The sequence below is a fragment of the Dipodomys spectabilis genome, unplaced genomic scaffold (assembly GCF_019054845.1).
Source record: "Dipodomys spectabilis isolate Male_0828 unplaced genomic scaffold, ASM1905484v1 ptg000135l, whole genome shotgun sequence".
NCBI classification, from domain to species: Eukaryota; Metazoa; Chordata; class Mammalia; order Rodentia; family Heteromyidae; genus Dipodomys; species Dipodomys spectabilis.
Window position 1 is genome coordinate 262,846 of NW_024870812.1, and position 6,592 is coordinate 269,437.

The 6,592-nt window shown below is 37.1% G+C and overlaps 1 pseudogene; it reads right to left on the minus strand.

Annotated features, from left to right (window-relative positions):
* Positions 1 to 702: 702 nt before the first annotated feature.
* On the minus strand, positions 703 to 6,349 carry LOC122116457 (annotated as a pseudogene).
* Positions 6,350 to 6,592: the final 243 nt, after the last annotated feature.

Consider the following 6,592-nt stretch of genomic DNA (forward strand, 5'->3'; position numbering starts at 1 on the left):
TATTCTTACTGTATGATATTTAAGATTTGATCAGCTACAGTACTCCAAACATTCATGAGTATTTTAAGAGAAAACACTGTTATTTATTTTGAGAAAAAAATTTGAAGTTATGATTTAGAATTTTGAAAGTTGTATTGTTGCTGAATGAGAACTGTTCTGAAAGCAAATATACACTAAGATACCAGGATACTGTTTATTAGGATGATATCCTCAACTTGCTAAAGGACTAACAAAAGAGTTACCAAAAAAAAAAAAATTCACAACTCAAAATGGTACAGTTTTCACATGGCGATCTCTGCTTCAAGAATGCAAAAGACTATCATTTTAAGTGGAATGATCTCTACCTATAAATTACACTCAAATGACCAAACAAATCAGCATATGTTATGGAAGAAAGTAGAATATAGAAAGTACAAAGAGCTAGTCTCCAGGATTGCTTTACCAAATCTTAGCAAATTAACCATCATTTGAGGGGGAGAGACGGGGAGTTGCTGGGGGAATATGAATTAAGTGACTTTATGTTTAGAAAAAAATTATAGCTAAAGTATCTTTCAAAGACTATTTTAGACCCTTGACTGAATTGGAAATATGGCCAAATAAAATATTGCTCTTCATCACAAAAGTCCCGTATATTAAAGATTTACACAGTTCCACAGGTGGAGGAGGGGGGGGTTATATCTAGAAAGATTTCTTTTAATGTTTATTATACCTAAACACTAATTCTTCTAAAAATGCTCTCCAAACTCTTGAGCAGAATTATCATACTCTGCAATTTAATGCTTCAATTCTTCAACACAACACTCACCTATTTCATGTAAATTCTACCTCAGTGCCAACTGTATTAACTGTTCCAATGAACGATCTTTTTCAATCAGCATTTTCACAACCATCCCGAAAGTTTCGGAGTGTTGCCGATAAACCTTTGATGAAGGAACTGCTGAAGACCTTGAAGGTGACGTGTCTTGTGATGTTTTCAAAGACTGACTAGAGGGCTGGGGAGGTAGCTCAGTGTCAGAGCGCTTACCTTGCATTCATGAGGCCCTGTGTTCGATTCCTCAGCACCATACAAGCAAAAAGAAAAAAAAATTGCAAGTGGTGCTGTGGCTCAAGTGGTAGAGCGCTAGCCTTGAGCTGAAGAGCTGAGGGACAGTGCCCAGGGCCACAGTTCAGGCACCACAACAATGCTGAGACTTGTGGAATGAATATGCTCTGCTCTGTCCTGGAGAGTAACCCCTGCTGCTGAAACTGGAGCCAGATCTGTTGTGTGGAGAGTCCTTTCGACCTCCAGGTGACTCTGAAAAATGGATGCTCCCTTTTATGGGGAGAACGGTCTCTTGAAAAATGGGAAGAGTAGAAACTTTTCCTTCTAAAACCATCTCTTCTGTCCCTCATGGTGGCTGGAGAGTAGACAAGAAAGAGTGAAATTATATTTTATGTAGCTTACGTTGACCTCTTTTTTATTCTTTTCATTTTTTCTCTTTCTTTTTTGCATGCCTTAATTGCTGTTCTGTGCAGCTGCAGATATATAACCTTCATCAATTATTATATGTTATCCCCCATTGGGTACACACATAATCCAGAAATTTATTACTCTATTCACAAACTCTTAGGCTTACATTCTTTAATAGCAGTATTATCTCTTTATACCTATATAATTTTCAAGTAACTAATTTTAAGGATTTTTATTTTTTAGGTTTTGACATTTCCTTTCTGTTCCTCCCCTCCTCTCATCCTACCCTTTTCTTCTCTCAATAACATTTCTTTCCATTTACATAATTTTGAGTTTCACTTTTTAAATTTCAATTGTTCTTTTTCCATTTTTTCTTGTTTTTTTTTTTTTTAATTTCTCTCTTAACATTCTGTCCAGTACTTTTCCTTCCCTGAAATTAGGACTTGATTAAATTCACTCTCCTTTTACCTTTCCACATACATCTCAGCCTATTTCTCCCACATATTTCCCTAAACCTAATAATTTCTGGTTTGCCAAATTCTTCTCTGTTGTTCAAATTAATCCATACTTGTTTGAATAGATTGTATTTGTTGAACTACATTTTATCTGCAGCCATTTTGACTGTACAAATACAGGACTCTGGTTGATGCTTGCTTTGGAATACTATTTTAGCACACAATGTTATTTCATACCAAACGGACAGAACAAGACAGAAAACACAAGAAAAATGGCAAATCTGGGAATCTCAACTCCCATTCATGATAATCAAGTGACAGAACAGTTAATGAATAATCCAGAGGAGAGTTCCAAAAAAGCTCTACAAACACTACTGCTAAACAAGGTGAATGAAATGATTGAAAACTTGCAAAAGTCTCAGGATGAGCATAATAGGAAGAGAGAAGAGGCAAACCAAAGATCAATACAGGAATCTCGTGAGCATGAGGAACTACTCAAAGAGTGATATAAGAATTGCGTGAGCAGGTTGAGAAGAGTCAATGAGCAATAAAGGAATTGTGTGAGCAGGCTGAGAACAGTCAAAAAGAAAGACAGGAATTGTGTGAACGTGAGGAAGCTAATCAAAGAGTTATACAGGAATTGTGAAAGGGGGATGAGAATACACAAAAATCAATAGAGGTTTTCATGGAACCTATAAACAGACAGCTGAAAGAATTCAAGTAAATCACAAAGGGAATGCTGAATGGAGCGCAACAGAAGGAATGGGAGTTCAAGGAAACCATAACCAATCAACTAAGTGATTTTAGAATAAACACTGAGCACAAAATTAAGGAAGTAAAGAAGTTCATACAAGATCGTAAACAAAGTTCCAACAAAGAATTTGAAGCCATCAATGCCAACCAATTAGAAGGAAAAGAAAGAAAAAAATATAGAAAGTCTTGACAGTAGGTTAGACCATGCAGAATATCGAATCTGAGGGAGTGAGGACAGCCAGGTTATTATAGAGAAAGAACATACAACTATCCAAGACAAATCCAAAAAATATGATACATCTATTCACCATTTGGAAGACACCATCTGAAGGCCTAATCTGAGGATAATGGGTGTGGAGGATCAAATAGAGACAGAACTTAATGGTCTAGGAAACTTTGTTCATAGGATCCTAGAAAAGAATTTCCCAAACATGCAAAAAGATAGGCCTATTCAGATACAAGAAGCTTTTAGAACCCCAAATAGACCAGACAAGAATAGGATATCCCACCATGACATTATAATTCGCACAGGATCAGTTCAGACAATGGAAAAGTTCCTTAAAGCTGTCAAGGAGTAAAAGTCAACCACTTATAAAGGGAAACCAATTAGAATCACCTCAGATGTCGCAGCAAGTCAATTAAAGCAAGAAGAGCCTGCAATGATCTAAAGACAACTATCAATCAAGAACAGTGTAACCAACTAAACTCTCCTTCATAACCGAAGGTGAAATAAAAACCTTCCATAGCAAAGAAAAACTGAAACAGTATATCTCCACCAAGCCAGCCCTATAAAAGATACTTAAAGATGCCTACACATAGAAAATCAACAAGACCACAATAAAGGCCAAGAAACTGCACCCAAACTGAGAATCCAACAACCATAGGAAGAATCCAGTCACTGAAGCTCCCAAGAAGGTGGATAACATTGCAGGAACTCTCAAACACCTCTCATTCCTAACTCTGGACTTAACTCTCCAATTAAGTGACATAGACTGTCTAGTTGGATTAAAAAGCAAGATCCTTCTGTCTCTGCCTTCAGAAGTCAGAATTGGTCCATAAAAAAACACATTTTGAATGTGAAAGGCTGGAACAAAATCTACCAGGCAAATGGCTCCCATAAACTGGTGGGAATTGCAATCCTAATATCACATGAAATAGACTTCAAATTGAAATTAGTGAGACTAGATAAAAAAATGCTACATACTAATTAAGGGATAGCTCCTTCAGGAGGATATTACAATTCTACATCTCTATTCACCAAACCACGGAGCACCCAAATTTATACAAGAAACACTACATTCCGTCAATTTTCACATAGATCCAAAGACATTAATTAATTCACACCCCTATCCCCACTTCATAGATCAAATTGGCAAAAACTCAACAGAGAAACCACAAATCTAAACAACTATATTTAACAGACATCTACCTAATATTTCACCCAGCAGCATCAAATCCATGTTTTTCTTAGCAGCACACAGAACATTTTCCAAAATAGACCACATTTTAGGTCCAAAGCAAACCTGTCCAAATTCAGAAATATTGAAGTTATACCTTGCATTACTAAGAACACAAGGGAATAAATTTAGAATTCAACACCAAAAGCCACCAAAGAAAGTCCTGTAACATTTGGATGCTGAACAACACACTGTTGAATCACCAGTGGGTCACAGAAGAGATTAGAAAGAAATTCAAATGGTCATGATATTCAACAAAAATGAACATACAAAGTACCAGCTCCTCTGGGACAAAGCAAAGGCAGTACTCAGAGGCAATTTTATAACTCTGAGTTCCTATATCAACAAATTGGAGAGAGCTAAAATCAAAAATTTAGACAGATCTGAACCTCCTTGAAAAAGAGCAGCAAGATAAACCCCAATTCAGTAGTCAGAAAGAAATCATTAAATTAAATCAGAATTAAACGAATTAGAATCTAAAAAAAAACATACAAAGAATCAACACAACAAAGAGTTGATTCTTCGATAAAATTAACAAAAAGACAGACCTTTAGCAAAACATAGAAAAAGAATAGAACACAGCTCAATAAATAAATTCAGAGATGAGAATGGAAACTTCAGCAAGGAACTACCAAGATTCAGAACACTATAAGGGAATACTTCTCAAAACTTTATGCTAATAAGGTTGAGAACTTGGCAAAAATGGACCATTTCCTAGCAAATATTGGCATGCTGAAACTAAACCAAGATCAGTTGAACCATCTTAAAAGGTCCGTATAAAGCATTGAAATAGAAACAGCAATAAGAGACCTCCCATCGAAGAAAAGCCCAGAATCAGATAGATTTACAGTGGAATTCTACAAGGCCTTCAAATCAGAGCTCACACCAATACTCCTTCAAATCTTCAATGAAATTGAAAGAGAAAGTTCACTACCGAACTCATTCTATGAAGCCATCATAACCCTTATCCCAAAACCAGGCAGAGAATCATCAACGAAAGAGAAGTATAGACCCATTTCTTTGAAGAACATTGAAGCAAAAGTTCTCAACAAAATTTAGGCCAATGGACTTCAACTATTCATCCAAATAATCATTCATCATGATCAAACAGGATTAATTTCAGGGATGCAAATTAATTAATATAATTCATTACATCAACAAGAGCAAGAATAAGAACCACATGGTTATCACAATAGATGCAGAAAAAGCATTTAACAAGAACCAATACCCGTTTACAATGAAGGTTCTGGAAAAATTAGGAATCCAGAGAACCTGCCTCAATACAATAAAGGCATATATGACAAATCTACAGCCAGCATTATACTTAATGATGAAAAACTAAAGCCATTTCCACTTAACTCAGAAATCAGACAAGTATGTCCAGTCTCTTTACTTATCTTCAATTTAGTATTAGAATACCTATCTTCGGCAATAAGACAAGATGCAAACCTAAAAGGGATCCAAATGGGGAAAGATGAAGTAAAACTCTCCCTCTTTGCAGATAACATGATCTTGTATTTAAAGAATCCCATGGACTCCACTCTCAATTTAATCGTTGGTTCAAAACTTTGGCAAAGTACCAGGGTATAAAATTAACCCTCTAAAATCCATGGCTTTTCTGTATGCCAACAATAAGAAAAGCATGACTGAAATCAGGAAAGCAACTCCATTCGTAATGGCTCTACAAAAAATAAAATACCTAGTGAAGAGCTACAATAACCCCATTTTAAGATTAACCCCACCAACCTGTAGCTGTGCTTCCCTTAGAATAACCTGAAAAGAGGAACAGTTCTCAAAAAACCACAGGTTGCCACCAATCCTTCCCACCCTTAAGGAATAGAAGAGTTGCCTAATTGTTCCATCAGAAAAAGGGTAGTGCCATCAGGGTGGACCTAAACTCCCTGATCTTGTGAACTTGCTTGTGTGGAAACCCTCTGAACTTGCTTGTGTGGAGACCTCCTTACCTTTATTGTTTGATACTATAAAAGTTGTGTTAATTTTGTGCTCAGGGCCTCTTAGCGCCACCGGTTACCTAGTGTGCAGAGGACCAAGCTCGAGCTTGCAATAAACGACTCTTTGCTGTTTGCATTGATCATCGTCTCTGGTGGTCTGTTAGGGGGCATCCAAAATCTGGACACTTCATCTGGGGGCTCATCCGGGATGCCCCCCCCCATAAACTCACCCAGACCCCAAAGCATGGAGTCGTGAAAATCCCGGCCAGTAATTTGAGTCATTACCGTTCTCTATTTTTGGTTGCCTGCAGGTTCTGTACCTGTAATTCTGGTTTCCCGCGGGATCTGTATTCTGGTTGGCAAAGAGTCTTGTAGGACACACTATAGGGCTGCCATGGGGTCTGTGAGAGAATTCCCCAGTCCCCATCTGGGTGAATTGCTGTTTAGTGCAACATTTTTGTGGAAATTTTCCATCTGTAGTCTGGCACTTTCATGTGGGCATTTTTTGGGGAATATTCCATCTAA